The sequence below is a fragment of the Corylus avellana genome, chromosome ca2 (genome assembly GCF_901000735.1).
Source record: "Corylus avellana chromosome ca2, CavTom2PMs-1.0".
In the NCBI taxonomy this organism is placed as follows: Eukaryota; Viridiplantae; Streptophyta; class Magnoliopsida; order Fagales; family Betulaceae; genus Corylus; species Corylus avellana.
The window spans coordinates 40656162-40672350 of record NC_081542.1 but is presented as its reverse complement, the minus strand read 5'-3'; the positions used below and the strand labels follow the sequence as shown (position 1 = coordinate 40672350).

Genomic DNA, 16189 nt, shown 5'->3' with positions numbered 1-16189 from the left:
ATTCAAAGAATTCTAGACAATGACAAAACGAGTTGAAAAATGAAATTATTTTGATTGCCAAACTTCAACATCGTAATCTTGTGACCCTTCTTGGTTGTTGCATTCAAGAAAATAATTAAAAACATATTAATCTATGAATACGTACATGTCCAATAGAAACTTGGACTCCTTTATTTTTGGTTTGAACCTTGTCCTTGTCTTGATTCAAAGCATTCGTGTTTAATCTTATCCTCTTTCATTAATGAAATTGTTTTTTGAGAATTTAGAATGCACTAACATGAATGTGAAATTGGACAGATCAAGCAAATAGTAAATTACTAGATTGGCATAAGCGCATTAACATTATTTATGATGTTGCTAAAGGGCTTCTCTATTTTCATGAAGACTCTAGATTGAGAATTATTCATAGAGATCTCAAAGCTCGCAATATCCGTCTAGATAACAATATGAATTCAAAAATTTCTGACTTTGGCCTTGCTAGATCATTCGGGGGAGATCAAACTCATTCTAAGACCAATAGGATTATTGCTAGATCATTCGGGGGAGATCAAACTCATTCTTTTTTTTTTTTTTGTAACAAACCACTTCATAGAAAAGAACCAACAGAACAAAACCCTCACAAGGAGGGGAGAGAAGGGGGTGGATCTTTTCCACTACAAATGGGAATAGAGAGAGGAGGGGAAAATAAGGAGGGAATGCAGCCCGAGATAACTCTTGCTGCAGCCCTATATGCCACATGATGGGCGCAGAAGTTTGCACTTCTGTTGACTTTTCTGGCCTCCCAAAGGGAAGAGGCCGGAATAAGAGAAATAGTGTCAATAATTACATGATCAATATGCCAATCCAAGACTATAGAAGGATGCTGTAAAGATGAGATTACAATAGAGGAGTCTCCTTCTAAAATGAAATTATCAAGATGCATAGAAGCTGCCAAGGAAGTTGCCAAAAGGGCTGCTTGAGCTTCACCATAAGTAGGATTACAAGGGGGCTTGACTTGGGAGAGGATTTTGATAATCTGCCCATTAGAATTTCTGCAAACAGCTGCTTGCACAGAGAAACTCTCTTTGATGGCTGTATCAAAATTCACCTTGAAGATGCCTGTTGGAGGAGGAGACCAAAGCTCTCTCACTGGTTTAGAGGAAGGAGTCCAAGCTGCATGGTGTTCCAAGGAAATCCGATTGATTTTTGCAGCCAGCTGGGAGGCTTCAGGGATAACACCATTATGGACTGCTTGATTTCTGGAAAACCAAAACAAATCACAAAAGACAGCAGCATAGCTTTGGAACAAATGTGAATCTGCAAGAGGAATACCAAAAGAACTATGAGGAGTTAAAATACCTTTTATCCATTCTGGAAGACTGAGAGAGGACCATTTTAACGAGTCTAGAGGCCAATGAGAAGATCTCCAAGATATTCTAGCAAAGAAGCATCTGAAGAAGAGGTGAGAAAGTGAATCCTCTTCCACATTGCATAGAGGGCAAATTAAATTGGCAGGAGGTATGGGAAAAATAGCATTTAACCTAATCTTGGAGGGGACTATGTCCCAAGCAATTTTCCAAAGGAAGAGTTTCAGCCTGTCATTTACTCATTCTGAGACCATATAGAGGGTCACATGATGCCCCTGTAATCCGATGTCTTTTAATGGTCATGGGCCAATTTGAAGGCATGCAGTTTGACCCACAAAAAATTGGTTTTTATTTCTTTTAGGCATGGAAATTATGGATAGAAGATAGGCCAACGGAGCTAATCTATGAATTGGTAGGTGACTTGTGCACTTTATCTAGTGTATTACGACAGATTCATGTGGGTTTGTTATGTGTGCAACAAAAACCAGAAGATAGACTAAACATAGCGTCTGTGATTCAAATGTTAAGCAGTGAGAGTTTATTGCCTCAACCAAGGTAACCAAATTTCTTTACATATTCACATCAAGCAGATCCTTCATCTAGCAAGCATACAACTAGTTCAGGAAACGGAGTCACCATTACATTCTTGTAAGCACGGTAATTATCATCAAATTGAGAGCGAAACTGGAGTTTTTGTTTTTATGAATTTATGTAATAATGGGTTCAGCTTATTTAGCTGAATAAAAAGTCTGGAAGCTGCATGCTACTCTTTAGAACAGAAGGGGCAAAAAGACAAATAGCTTTGGCTTAGTGCAAGGCTGATCCTATTGTATTCATGTTGTTTATTCATCTAGTAGTGGATTAGTCTTTACACACAGGACTATATCATGTGTTTCAGAGTGTTTGTTCTTCTTTTAATAGTTTTATAATAATTTCCTTTTATAATGCATACTATAAATTTATAACTAAATTTTCACCAAAAATGCAATTAAAAGATTGCAATTGAAAGTTTTGATTAAGCATATGCTAAAACAAACTCTCCAGAAACCTCTTTGGCTTTCTTTTACCGACTTATGTGTGTCTTCTTCCTATCTTACTAGTATTCAATGAAAAATTTAGTAACCACTTTGTAAATCTTCTATACTGGAAGTTAAATACCTAAAACATTTAGGGCTGGTTTGACAAAGGCCTTCAACCTTTTCATTGTAGTAAAAATTGATTGATTTGAGAAAAAGTAAGCATGTTTGGTATGAAAAAGAAAAAAAAAATTATTTTGTAGTGATTTTTTTATTTAAATAATAGTAAAAATTGATTGATGTGATATAAAAAGTAAGAATGTTAAAAAGTTTAATTTTTTAAGGAATAATATTGGGCCTTTTTTGGCCTTTGCGAACATAGCCTAAGCGTTTTTGCTCGTCTTTTACTGGAAGATTTTTTTTTTTTTTTTTAGGCAAAAAAAATAAAAAATAAAATCATACACCATTTTTTGTATCTCATTTTAGAGAAATGCTAGGTGTACTAACTCTTGTACTAAGAGCATTCACAATGAAAAAGCCAAATGTTACTTTTATCTAAAATGACTAATCAGATTTGTAAAAAACCCCTACATTGGATTAGCAAAAAAAAAAAAGAGTAAAATTAATATTTGATTGGAAGAGCGGAAAAAAAAAAAGAAAAAAAAAAGAAGCTAAATGTAGCAGCACTTTTCAAGCATGCCATTTTATTTTTTATTGTTTCTCTCACATGTTTTCTCTCATTCCCATTTTTTTCCATTAACTTTTCCCAAAACTTTTTCCCAATAAAGAGTAAAAAAAATAATATTTTAATAGAATAGATAGAAATATAGCTAATTGGATGTAGAAACATTTAAAAATTCATTGGTTAAACTAGATAAAAGTGAGTTTTAAGTAGTCATTTTTCATAAAAATTTGGCTCCTCCATTGTAAATGCTAGCTTATTTATTGGAGAAAAACAAAACAATTAATTAAAAAAAAAATGTAACAAATATCAATGAATGAGCTAGACATTAGTTTATTAAAACTCTGTTAGTAAAATAAAATTAGTACCCTTATTATTTCTCCTCATTTTATTTTACTATATTAACGTGTATGACAGTGCATTGTTAATAAAATAGTATAAAAAATGATTTCAGTTAGTAAATAACGTGATAGGACTTCTATGCATTAGAAAATAAAAAGGGAAGGACTTCTATGCCCCACGGTAGGACTTGTATGCATTATTAGTAATATTTTTGACTATCCTAAATTCAAATTTGTAGAAAAGCCAAAAAGAAATAATGCGCTGTATCTTTAATCTTGACTTCTCTGTTCATATCCTGCGCGCATACATTCGTTAGAAAATCAATGCATATGGAAGCCTTTCCCCATCTTTTTGTCTACTCGTTATGTTTGTCCTCCCTCTTAAGAACCTCCAGTACTACACAAGACACTATTACTCCAACTCAATCTCTCAGAGACGGTGGCACTTTAGTTTCAGCTGGCGGATCATTTCAATTGGGATTCTTCGGCCCAGGTAATTCCAATAGTCGATATCAGGGAATAATATGGTACACAATTTCTTCCGCCACAGTTGTATGGGTAGCCAACAGAGACACTCCGCTTAGCGATCACTCGGGAGTTTTAAATGTCAATGGCCCCGTTTGCAAGTAACGTGATAGGACTTCCATGCAGTAGAAAATCAATGGAGGCCTTTATTGACACTCCTGAATTCAATTTTGTTGAAAAGCAAAATAGATTGAAGGGGAGTGTCCCGAAGAAACAAGACGCTCTGCTCATGTCTTGACTTATATGGATATACTACACCATATACATATACTTTCTCCGAGTAAGAAAAAGTAAACCATTAGAAAATCAATGGACGCCATTACCCATCTTTTCGTCTACTCTGTCTTCTTCTCTCTGTTTAGAATCTCCATTGCACAAGACTCTATTACTCCAACTCAGTCAATCACAGACGGTGGCACTACTTTAGTTTCAGCTGGCGGATCATTCCAATTGGGATTCTTCAGCCCAGGTATTTCCAAAAGTCGATATGTGGGAATATGGTACACAACATCTTCGGAGACAGTTGTATGGGTAGCCAACAGAGACGCCCCGCTTAGCGATCGCTCAGGAGTTTTAAAGGTCACTGATGATGGAATTCTTGTGCTTCTTAATAGCACGAGTGGTGTTGTTTGGTCATCTAATGCATCAAGAGCAGCAGAAAATCCAATTGCGCAGCTCTTGGACACCGGAAATCTTGTTGTGAAAGATAGAAACGATGATGATCCAGAGAAGTTTTTGTGGCAGAGTTTTGATTATCCTTGTGACACGCTCCTACCAGAAATGAAGCTTGGATGGAACTTTGTAACTGGTCTAGAGAGGTTTTTATCATCTTGGAAGAGCACGGATGATCCTGCTCAAGGTGCGTTTTCAAAACGGTTAGATCCTCGTGGGCTTCCGCAAATGGTTAATAAGGAGGGAGATTCAATAAAAACTAGATCAGGGTCATGGAATGGCCTACGTTATACGGGATATCCTCAATTAAGACCGAATACAGTATTTGAGTATGAATTCGTGTTGAATGAGAAGGAGGTCTATTACGAGTACGAGCTCCATAACACTACCGTTTTCTCAAGATTACTGCTAAACCCATTAGGCGTTGCGAACCGATTCAATTGGGTGGATCGAAAACAAAGTTGGGAGCTATTCTTTACATACCACACAGATGAGTGCGACAATTATGGCTTATGCGGTGGATATGCTACCTGCAACATCAACAAGTCTCCTGTATGTTCATGCATGGAAGGATTCTTACCCAAGTCTCCAAAACATTGGAATTCAGTACTAGATTGGTCTGATGGGTGTGTTCGAAGGACTCCTTTGGAATGCAATGGGGGAGATGGATTCCTGAAGCGCACGGGGGTGAAATTGCCTGACACTTCTTCTTCCTGGTATAACAAGAGCATGAGCATCAAGGAATGCGAAGGAATGTGTTTGAAAAACTGCAACTGCACAGCATATTCAAGTTTAGATGTCAGAGGAAGAGGAAGCGGATGCGTGCTTTTGGTTTGGTAGCCTAATTGATATAAGAGAATACTCCGAAGGTGGGCAAGACCTCTATATAAAGATGGCCACTTCAGAACTCGGTACCGTTTCACTTTTTCTCTATGGATTTTTCTGAATTTTTTTTCTTATATTTTAAATAAGAGATGGAAAACTATGTTAAGTTTATAATTTTTTACATATTAAGTTTTTAGATAAATAGTAATTTAAGGTGATATCAAAGCAAAACTCATAAATTGAAATCCTGATTATAGAGTTTATCAACTTTCATTAAGTATTGAGCCTTATAAAACTAGTTTAATAAGCTGATCATACAACGACTAGACAAATTGTAATGCTTGGAAACTAGGAAGTGGGGTGTTGAGATCAACTACCTAATCCACTTTATTTGCACACATTTCGCCGCATAGGTGGGCAAAAATAGTTGTTCTCAATGATATCTGACTCTGTTTTGGTCTTTCAGAACATCTTGAGAAAAAGAGGGGATCTGGTGAGAAGAAACTAGTAGCAATTATAGTCAGCTCAGCATTACTAGTCGTGGGAATGACAATAGTTGCACTAGTCTCATACATATGGAAGAAGAAACTCAAAACCCAAGGTAGAAACTCAAAACCCAAATATGCCTTTCACAAAGAACATATTCGGGGGTAAGTATTTCACTTTGGATAAAAGAACTATAAGCGATTTTTTAATGCCCATGCATCTCTTGTTATTTTAGGAACAACAAAAATAAATCATGGGAAGGAAAATATGGAGTTACCGATGTTTGACCTGGCAGCCATAGCTAATGCAACCGATAATTTTTCAAACAACAAGAAGCTGGGAGAAGGTGGCTTTGGACCCGTGTACAAGGTAAATAACAACATAAATCGAAGAGCAATATTTTTCATTTTCCGGGCAACGTCGTGCGTTACTATTAAAACATACGCTATATAACAACATACGTGTGTTACTATCGAAACTACATCGCACTACTGTGCGACATCGTCTCTATAGTTCTTGATGTCACTAGGGTGACGTCATTCCACTGTTAACGACACCATTTGTGGCATCGTTGCACTGTTCAAACGACACCTCTTTTTGAGAGGTGTCGTTTGCAATGTGAAGGGATGCATGTTAGTGTTGCTTTGTTAAGACAACACTAAGCCAGGCATCACTATCTTTAGTATTTTTTGTATTGTCCTAGTTATACATACTACTTCATTTTCAGGGTAAATTGCCAGACGGGAGAGAAATAGCTGTGAAGAGGCTTTTAAAGAATTCTAAACAAGGGCTGAATGAGTTCAAAATTGAATTTATTTTGATTGCCAAACTTCAACATCGTAATCTTGTGAAGCTTCTTGGTTGTTGCATTCAAGAAAATGAAAATATGTTAATCTATGAATACATGCCCAACAAAAGTTTGGACTCCTTTATTTTTGGTTTGAACCTTGACCTTGACTTGATTCAAAGCATTCATGTTTAGTCTTATCCTCTTTTATTAATGAAATTGTTTGCTAAGAATGTAGCCAGGTATGTGCTAACATGAATATGAAATTGGACAGATGAAGCAAAGAGTAAAGTGCTAGATTGGCATAAACGCATCAACATTATCCGTGGTGTTGCTAAAGGGCTTCTCTATCTTCATGAAGACTCTAGACTAAGAATTATCCACAGAAATCTAAAAGCGAGTAATATCCTTTTAGATAACAATATGAATCCAAAAATTTCGGACTTTGGCTTGGCTAAATCATTTGGGGGAGATCAAGTTGACTCTATGACCAATAGAATTATTGGAACATAGTAAGTATGCTTAAACTCATTTAATAGGTTAAGCTTAGTTGTTTTTTAACTTAGTTTTTTCTTTGCAATTGTATTTTGCAGTGGTTATATGTCTCCAGAGTATATGGTGCATGGATGGTACTCGGTAAAATCTGATGTTTTTAGCTTTAGAGTTTTAGTATTAGAGATATTAAGTGGAAAGAAGAATAAATGATTTTGTCACCCAGACCACCACCTTAATCTTATTGGACGTGTAAGTATTAACAATGTGGTTGCGGTTATTGACAATATAGAGGCTCACATGATGCCCCTATTATTCTGATGCTCTTTTAATAGTCAAGAGCCAATTTGAAGGGAGTCCAACTAACAAAAATTTTGTTTTCATTTCTTTCAGGCATGGAAACTATGGATTGAAGACAAGCCAATGGAACTTATCGATGAATTGGTAGATAACTTGTGCACTCTATCTAGTGTATTACGACATATTCATGTGGGTCTGTTATGTGTGCAGCGAAAACCAGAAGATAGACCAAACATGTCGTCTGTTCTTCAAATGTTGAGCAGTGAAAATTTCTTGCCTAAGCCGAAACAACCAGGTTTCTTTTTAGATTCACCTGAAGCAGATTCTTCATCTAGAAAGCATAGAACTTGTTCAGCTAACACAATCACCAATAGTGTTTGAAGCACGATAAAGTATGTCACTTGAGAGCAAAAGTAGAGTTTTTATTTATAGGAATTTATGTAATCTTGATTTCAACATATTTAGCTAAACAAAAAAGGTCTGGAAGCTGCTACTCTTTAGGACAGATGGGTCAAAAAGATAAAGAGCTTTGGCTTAGTGCAAGGCCCGACTCTACTATATTCATTTTATTTATTCATATAGTGAATTAGTGTTTACACATGGACTAGTATTATGTATTGCAGATAATATCATGTGTTTCAGAGTGTGTTCTTCTTTGAATAATTTTAGAATTCATACTGTAAATTTATATCTAATTTTTGACCCGAAATTGGAAGTTTATGCCAAAACATGCTCTCCAGAAACCTCTTGGCTTTCTTTTACCGACTGATGCCTTGTCTTCTGCATATCTTCCTAGCTAGTATTCAATTAAAAACTCAGAAGCCAGTTTACCGATCCCGATGCTCTGTCCTCTTTATTTAGTGTCCATGCCTGGAAGAAATTAGATCATTTTGTAAGAAGTTTAGGGAGGACAGAGAATATACTGAAACCCCAAGTGATTGCCTGAGATCCATGTTTCAGAAGTGGAAGTTGTTGGTTTGAATCTCCCCCTCTTCATCCTTAGGGCTGAACCTAGCGGCCAAAAAAAAAAATTAGAGAATATATTGCTTGACACAAATGAATGAATCCCCTGTTTCTCATGCCACTCACTATCTCTAATTACCAAAACATCGAAGCAAAATACATCATATTTGAATGAGAACAGTCCGTTAAGTGCGTAGTCCTTAGACATGTAACCCATGTAGGAAATCATTGATGAAATCAACATATTTATGGACAAAGGTTCAAGTAACAAAATATATAGAGATTCTTACTATGTTCCAACTATTCTGCTTTACTTTGCCAAAGACAGAAATTTTCGGATTCATCTTACTATACAGTTAAACATTGCTATTTGCTAGCTTTAAGATCTCTATGGATATAATTATTCCCAGTTTGGCTTTTTGTTGAAGATAAAGTAGCTCCCAAGCAATCCCACTGATAATGTCGAAGTGCTTAGGCCAATCTAATAATTTGTTTTGCCTTGGATAGGCATGTTTTACAACCAAGTTAATACATGGTGGAGCCATGAATTATTTAGATATTCATAGAGGGAAAGGAATCCAAGCTCTTGTTCGGCATGTATTCATATATCAGAATCCTTTAAAGTTTCACAAGGTTTCTATGGTGAAGTTTGGCAATGCTAAAAACTTCATTCTTGAACCGAGTCCTTGTCTTGATTTTGATGGAAGCCTCTTAAGAGCTATTTCTTGCCCCTCTTCTGAAGTGCCCTGAATATCATGCTCTGTATCAATCACAAATACTCAGGAATAAGGGATGTCATGCATTCATACTTATAAATGGCTGAAGGAGTTCTTTTTGTGAAAAAGACTCATCCCTCCACCTGGATGACTTTATAAACGTACAACAAAATAAACTATAGTTGTGCAGATATTACTTTCCTATTTCCGCCAAAAAAAACCACAAAAAAAGCTGAGCCCTTTTGGTTAATTATTAATATATGTATATGCAAGGTGTCAGTTTCTCCTAAATTTCCAAATAATGGTGGCTCTAGATCTTCATTCTTGCTTCCATTGGTAAAACCTTGTTCTGGAGCACATTTGAACTAAACAAGGAATGCATTATCCTTAAGAATATTGAAGGAATACATGTTTCTAAGAATATTGAAGTGTTAACCCATGATACCCATCCATGGATGACTTTGAAGACTATTGCTATTGTGATCCGTACTCACCTTACAGCCTGGAAGTCCTCTCCTTTTGGTCTCTTCATTTGGCATCCCCCTCCTCCAGGCTCCTTGAAGATCAATTTTGACCTCTCTTTTGGCTTTTCTGCTCTGTTGCTTGTAGGCGACTTATTTTGGCTATCAACCAGCTCCCTCTTCTCTTATATTGGAACCTTAGCTCCCATCATCTCTGACATACTATTCAAGCTTCAACATTTTCAAGCTTGGAATGCTTCTAAAGTTTCAACATCTCATCAATTTCCTTCCATTTTATTGGTCCTAAACAATTTGTTTGGACCCCACCAATCTCTTCCACCTCTTTTCATACTGCTTTTTTCCAGATGTTTATAAAACTCTGTTCTCATAATAAGTATCTCTTTTTTCACCTTTCAAAACAGATTCCCCTCCATTATCGATCGGTTCAACCCCTCCCCTTTTCCAGTATCAGAAAACGTCTCACCCAGGCTCTGATTCCTCTTCTTCCACCTCCATAAAGCTCCCTGAGTTCACACCACTGTTTCCCGTAATTTTTTTTTTTTTTTTTTTTGTCATGCGGTTTACAAGATTGAAAATTGTGTGGGGGTGCAAGAGTGGCGGCTGAAAAAATTCATTGAAGTCTATTTTGTGCTGCTTCCAAGCGAACAACCGAGCGATATAGATTGGAGGGTAGGTTTTGTAAAAGGAGTCAAAAGGGAAAGACGTCAAAGTCAGGTAATTTAATTGATTGATAATACTTTCTCAAATTTTAAATTTAGACAATGTTTTGTCCAAATAATTAAAAATTATCAATGTCTTCCGTAATAATAAAAATATTTTTTTAATATTTGTTTTTTCAAATTTATAGGAATAGTCTTATTGTGTTTTTTTGACTCTCCTGAATTCAACTTTGTTGAAAAGCAATATAGATTGGAGGGTAGGGTCCGAAGAAATAATGCGCTCTAGATCTGCCTAATTCTTTACTTTCATGCATATATTACTTTCTCCGAATAAAAGAAGATAAACCATTAGAAAATCAATGGCAGCCTTTACCCATCTTTTCGTCTACTCTGTCTTCTTCTCTCTGTTTAGAATCTCCATTACACAAGACTCTATTACTCCAACTCAGCCAATCAGAGACGGTGGCACTACTTTAGTTTCAGCTGGCCGATCATTTCAATTGGGATTCTTCAGCCCAGGTAATTCCAAAAGCCGATATGTGGGAATTTGGCACACAATATCTTCGGAGAAAGTTGTATGGGTAGCCAACAGAGACGCTCCGCTTAGCGATCACTCGGGAGTATTAAAGCTCGCTGATGATGGAGTTCTTGTGCTTCTTAATAGCACCAACGGTACTGTTTGGTCATCTAATACATCAAAAACTGCAGAAAATTCAGTTGCAAAGCTCTTGGACACCGGAAATTTTGTTGTCAAAGATAGAAAAGATGATGACCCAGAGAAGTTTTTGTGGCAGAGTTTTGATTATCCTTGTGACACGCTCCTACCAGAAATGAAGCTTGGATGGAACTTTGTAACTGGTTTAGAGAGGTTTTTATCATCTTGGAAGAGCACGGATGATCCTGCTCAAGGTGCGTTTTCAGTACGGATAGATCTTCAAGGATATCCACAAGTTGTTGTTAAGGAGGGATCTAAAATAAAGGCTAGAGCAGGATCATGGAATGGCATTCATCCTGCAGGTCGTCGGTTAAGATCGGAGGATCCACTATTGAAGTATGAATTTGTGTTTAATGATCAGGAGGCCTATTGCGAGTACAAAATCCTGAACACTTCTGTTTTCTATAGAGTTGTGTTAAACCCATCAGGCGTTGTGCAGCGATTCGGATGGATGGATCGGACACAGAGTTGGGATCTTTTCTCTACATTCCCGGCAGATCGGTGCGAAAGTTATACCTTATGTGGCGCATATGCTACCTGCAATATCAATAAGTCTCCTGTATGTGCATGCTTGGAAGGATTCTTTCCCAAGTCTCCAAAAGATTGGGATTCAGTGGATTGGTCAGATGGGTGTGTTCGAAGGACTCCTTTGGAATGCAATGACGGAGATGGATTCCTGAAGCGTACGGGGTTGAAATTGCCGGACACATCTTCTAGCTGGTATAACAAGAGCATGAGCCTCAAGGAATGCGAAGGAATGTGTTTGAAGAACTGCTCCTGCACAGCATATGCAAATTTAGATGTCAGGGGAGGAGGAAGCGGCTGCCTGCTTTGGTTTGATAACCTTGTTGACATAAGAGAATTAGGTGAGCCTGGGCAAGACCTCTATATAAGGATGGCCGCTACTGAACTCGCCGGTACCATTTCTCTTTTATTTTTCTCATGGATTTTGCTGAGATTTTACATTTACTTTTTTATTTTTATTATACATAGGACATATGGAAAACCATATCCGTTGGTTTTTAACTGGCAAAAGTAGCTTATTATGTGATTGTTTATTTTATGAGGCTAAAGCTAGGAGACGTTATAATATTAATTAAATAATGAGATTTATTTTTTTTTCAAAAAAGTTCAAATTTTTGGATAAGTACTAATTTAAGGTGGTATAAAAGCAGAGTTCATGAATTGAAACCATAATTCTAGAATTTATCACATTTCAATAAATATTCTATGTGTTGGGCCTTATTTATTGAGAGAGTTTTGAATGTTAGAAAAATCATAAAATAGTTCTCTCTTCCCCCTCTTGTAAGGACATGTCAAAAAAAAAAAAAAAAAAAAAAAATCATAAAATGGTTAAATTCACGTTCTTATCAGCTAAGGTCTTGACTTCGAATCGTCTCTCCCTAATTTACCTCTCATTTCAATTGAATATTCCACGAACTAATGATTATATTTATTATTTTTCTCTAACTTCAATTTTTTGGGACAAGTGATAATTTAGATGGGTATAAACAACATTGATAGACACTGTATGATACCTCTAAAAGCTCGCTTAATAAGCTGATCGTACAACCACAACCTAGACAAATTGTAATGCCATTGAAACTTGTAAGTGGTGGTGCTGAGATCAACTGCTTCATCCACCTCATCTGCACCCATTTCCCTATCTAGACTATGTGCAAGATGAGTTATTCTCAAAGTCACCTTACTCTGTTTTGGTGTTTCAGATTATCTTGAGAAAAAGAGGCGCTCTAGCAAGAAGAAACTAGTGGCAATTATAGTCGGCTCAACATTATTAGTCGTGGGAATGACAATAGTTGCGCTGGTCTCATATATATGGAAAAAGAAACTCAGAAACCAAGGTAGAGATTTCTTAAAATTTGACTATGATAATAATTTGATTCATGATGGTGGAGAACAGATTGGGGGGTAAGTATTTTTCTTTGGATAAAAGAACTATCCAAGATTTTTTCATGCCCATGCATCTCTTGTAGGAACAACAAAAAGAAGTCGGAGGAAGGATTATGACAATGAAGGTGGGAAGGAAGATATGGAGTTACCGATATTTGATTTGGTAGTCATCGCTAATGCAACAGATAATTTTTCAAATAACAACAAGCTCGGAGAAGGTGGATTTGGACCTGTGTACAAGGTAAATAACAATATAGCTAGGAAAACTATATTTTTTATTTTCAAAATTATATCAACTCCTTCTTTCAGGGTATACTACTAGGGATCGGAGATATAGCTGTGAAGAGGCTTTCAAAAAATTCTAGACAAGGGCTGAACGAGTTCAAAAATGAAGTTATTTTGATTGCCAAACTTCAACATCGTAATCTTGTGAAGCTTCTTGGTTGTTGCATTCAAGAAAATGAAAATATGTTAATCTATGAATACATGCCCAACAAAAGCTTGGACTCCTTTATTTTCGGTTTGAACCTTGACCTTGACATGATTCAAAGCTTTCATGTTTAGTCTTATCCTCTTTTATTAATGAAATTGTTTGCTAAGAATGTAGCCAAGTATGTGCTAACATGAATATGAAATTGGACAGATCAAGCAAATAGTAAAGTACTAGATTGGCATAAACGTATCAACATTATCCGTGGTATTGCTAAAGGGCTTCTCTATCTTCATGAAGACTCCAGACTGAGAATTATCCACAGAGATCTAAAAGCTAGTAATATCCTTTTAGATAGCAACATGAATCCAAAAATTTCGGACTTTGGCTTGGCTAAATCATTTGGGGGAGATCAAGTTGACTCTAAGACCAATAGAATTATTGGAACATAGTAAGTATGCTTAAACTCATTTAATAGGTTAAGTTTAGTTGTTTTTTAACTTAGTTTTTCTTTGCAATGGTATTTTGCAGTGGTTATATGTCTCCAGAGTATATGGTGCATGGACGGTACTCGGTAAAATCTGATGTGTTTAGCTTTGGAGTTTTAGTATTAGAAATATTGAGTGGAAAGAAGAATAGAGGATTTCATCACCCAGACCACCACCATAATCTTATTGGACATGTAAGTATTAACAATGCAGTTATTGACAGTACTGAGGATCACATGATACCTCTATTATTCTGATGCTTTTTTAATAGTCAAGAGCCTATTTGAAGGGAGTCCGACTAACAAAAATTTTGTTTTCATTTCTTTCAGGCATGGAAACTATGGATTGAAGACAAACCAATGGAACTTATCGATGAATTGGTAGATAACTTGTGCACTCTATCAAGTGTATTACGACACATTCATGTGGGTTTGTTATGTGTGCAGCAAAGACCAGAAGATAGGCCAAACATGTCGTCTGTTGTTCAAATGTTGAGTAGTGAAAATTTATTGCCTAAGCCAAAACAACCAGGTTTCCTTTCAGATTCACCAGAAGCAGATTCTTCATCTAGCAAGCATGAAACTTGTTCAGCCAACACAATCACCAATACAGTGTTTGAAGCACGATAAAGTATGTCACTTGAGAGCAAAAGCTGAGTTTTTATTTATAGGAATTTATGTAATCTTGATTTCAGCATATTTAGCAAAACAAAAAAGGTCTGGAAGCTACTACTCTTTAGGACAAAAAGGTCGGAAAGATAAAGAGCTTTTGCTTAGTGCAAGGCCGACCCTACTATATTCATGCTATTTATTCATTTAGTGAATTAGTCTTTACACATAGGACTAGTATCGTGTGTTTCAGAGTGTGTTCTTTTTTGAATAATTTTAGAATCAATTCCTTTTACAATGCATACTATAAATTTATATCTAATTTTTGACTCGAAATTGGAAGTTTACGCCAAAACATGCTCTCCAGAAACCTCTTGGCTTTCTTTTACCGACTGATGTCGTGTCTTCTACATGTCTTCCTAGTATTCAATTAAAAACTCAGTAGCCACTTTACCCATCCCAATGCTCTGTCCTCTTTATATGGTGTCCATGCCTAGAAGAAATTAGACCATTTTGTAAGAAGTTTAGGGAGAAAAGAGAATATACTGAAACCCCAAGAGATTGCTTGATAAGTGACTAAGAACCATGTCTCATAAGCGGATGTTGTTGTTTTGAATCTCCCCCTCTCCATCCCTTAGGGCTGAACCATGTCTCATATGTCAGAATCCTTTTTTCTTCTTGAATGCAACATCCTAAAAGCTTCACAAGGTTTCTATGCTGAAGTTTCACAATGCTAAAAACTTCATTCTTGAACTCTTGGAGTCCTTGATTTTGATGAAAGCCTCTTAAAAGCTATTTCTTGCCTCTCTTCTGAAATGCCCTGAATATCATGCTCTGTATCAATCACAAATGCTCAGAAGAATAAGGGATGACATGCATTCATACTTATAAATGGCTGAAGGAGTTCTTTATGTTGAAAAGACTCATCCCTCCACGTGGATGACTTTATAAACAACGAAATCAACTATAGTTGTGCAGATATTACTTTCCTATTTCAGCAATAAAAAAAATAAAAAAACTGATCCCTTTTGGTTAATTATTAATATATGTACATGCTGTTAACCAAGGTATCTCTACCGTGAATCATGCAGCAACGTTAATGACATCCAAGGCACTAAATGGTGGAGTAGATGCCGTGAATCATGATGATAATCATGAAGAAACGGCAATGACAGCCAAGGAAATAAATTGTAGAAAAGGAAAGTTTGGCTAAACTTGTCAAAGAAATATCTGGCAGCATATAAAGAAGGAAAACAAGTAGAAAAGGAAGTTAGACAGCAAAGGAAACATGATTTTATTTTCTGTATTCGTTATTCTTTCCTCTGCATTTAATTAATGTACACCTGCTGTATATATTGGTGAATACACCTCTTTGTAATTATTCAAGAAATCTTCTTTGTAATACAAGATTTTTACATGGTATCAGAGCCTTTTGGCTAACACCTCTCAATTTGTTTTGATCCTCATGGCAACCTCTAATTCCGCAGCTTCTTCTACCTTTGTTTTTCCCAATATCGCTTCTCTAGTTTATGTCAAACTTTCTGGTCCTAATTATATTAGTTGGATCACTCAATTTCTTCCTGCACTTCGTAGCCATGATCTTCTGAGTATTGTTGATGGCTAGAAATTTGTCCTTCTAAATTTATTCTTGATACAGAAGGCAAACGTACCTCTGATATAAATCCAGAGTATCTTCTATGGCAGAAGAAAGATCAGTTTATTTTGGCCTGGTTAAACGCCACATT

General features: G+C 36.3%; 1 pseudogene; it reads left to right on the top strand.

Annotated features, from left to right (window-relative positions):
- The first annotated feature begins 3715 nt into the window (after positions 1-3715).
- LOC132172815 (uncharacterized) lies at positions 3716-14728 on the top strand (annotated as a pseudogene).
- Positions 14729-16189: the final 1461 nt, after the last annotated feature.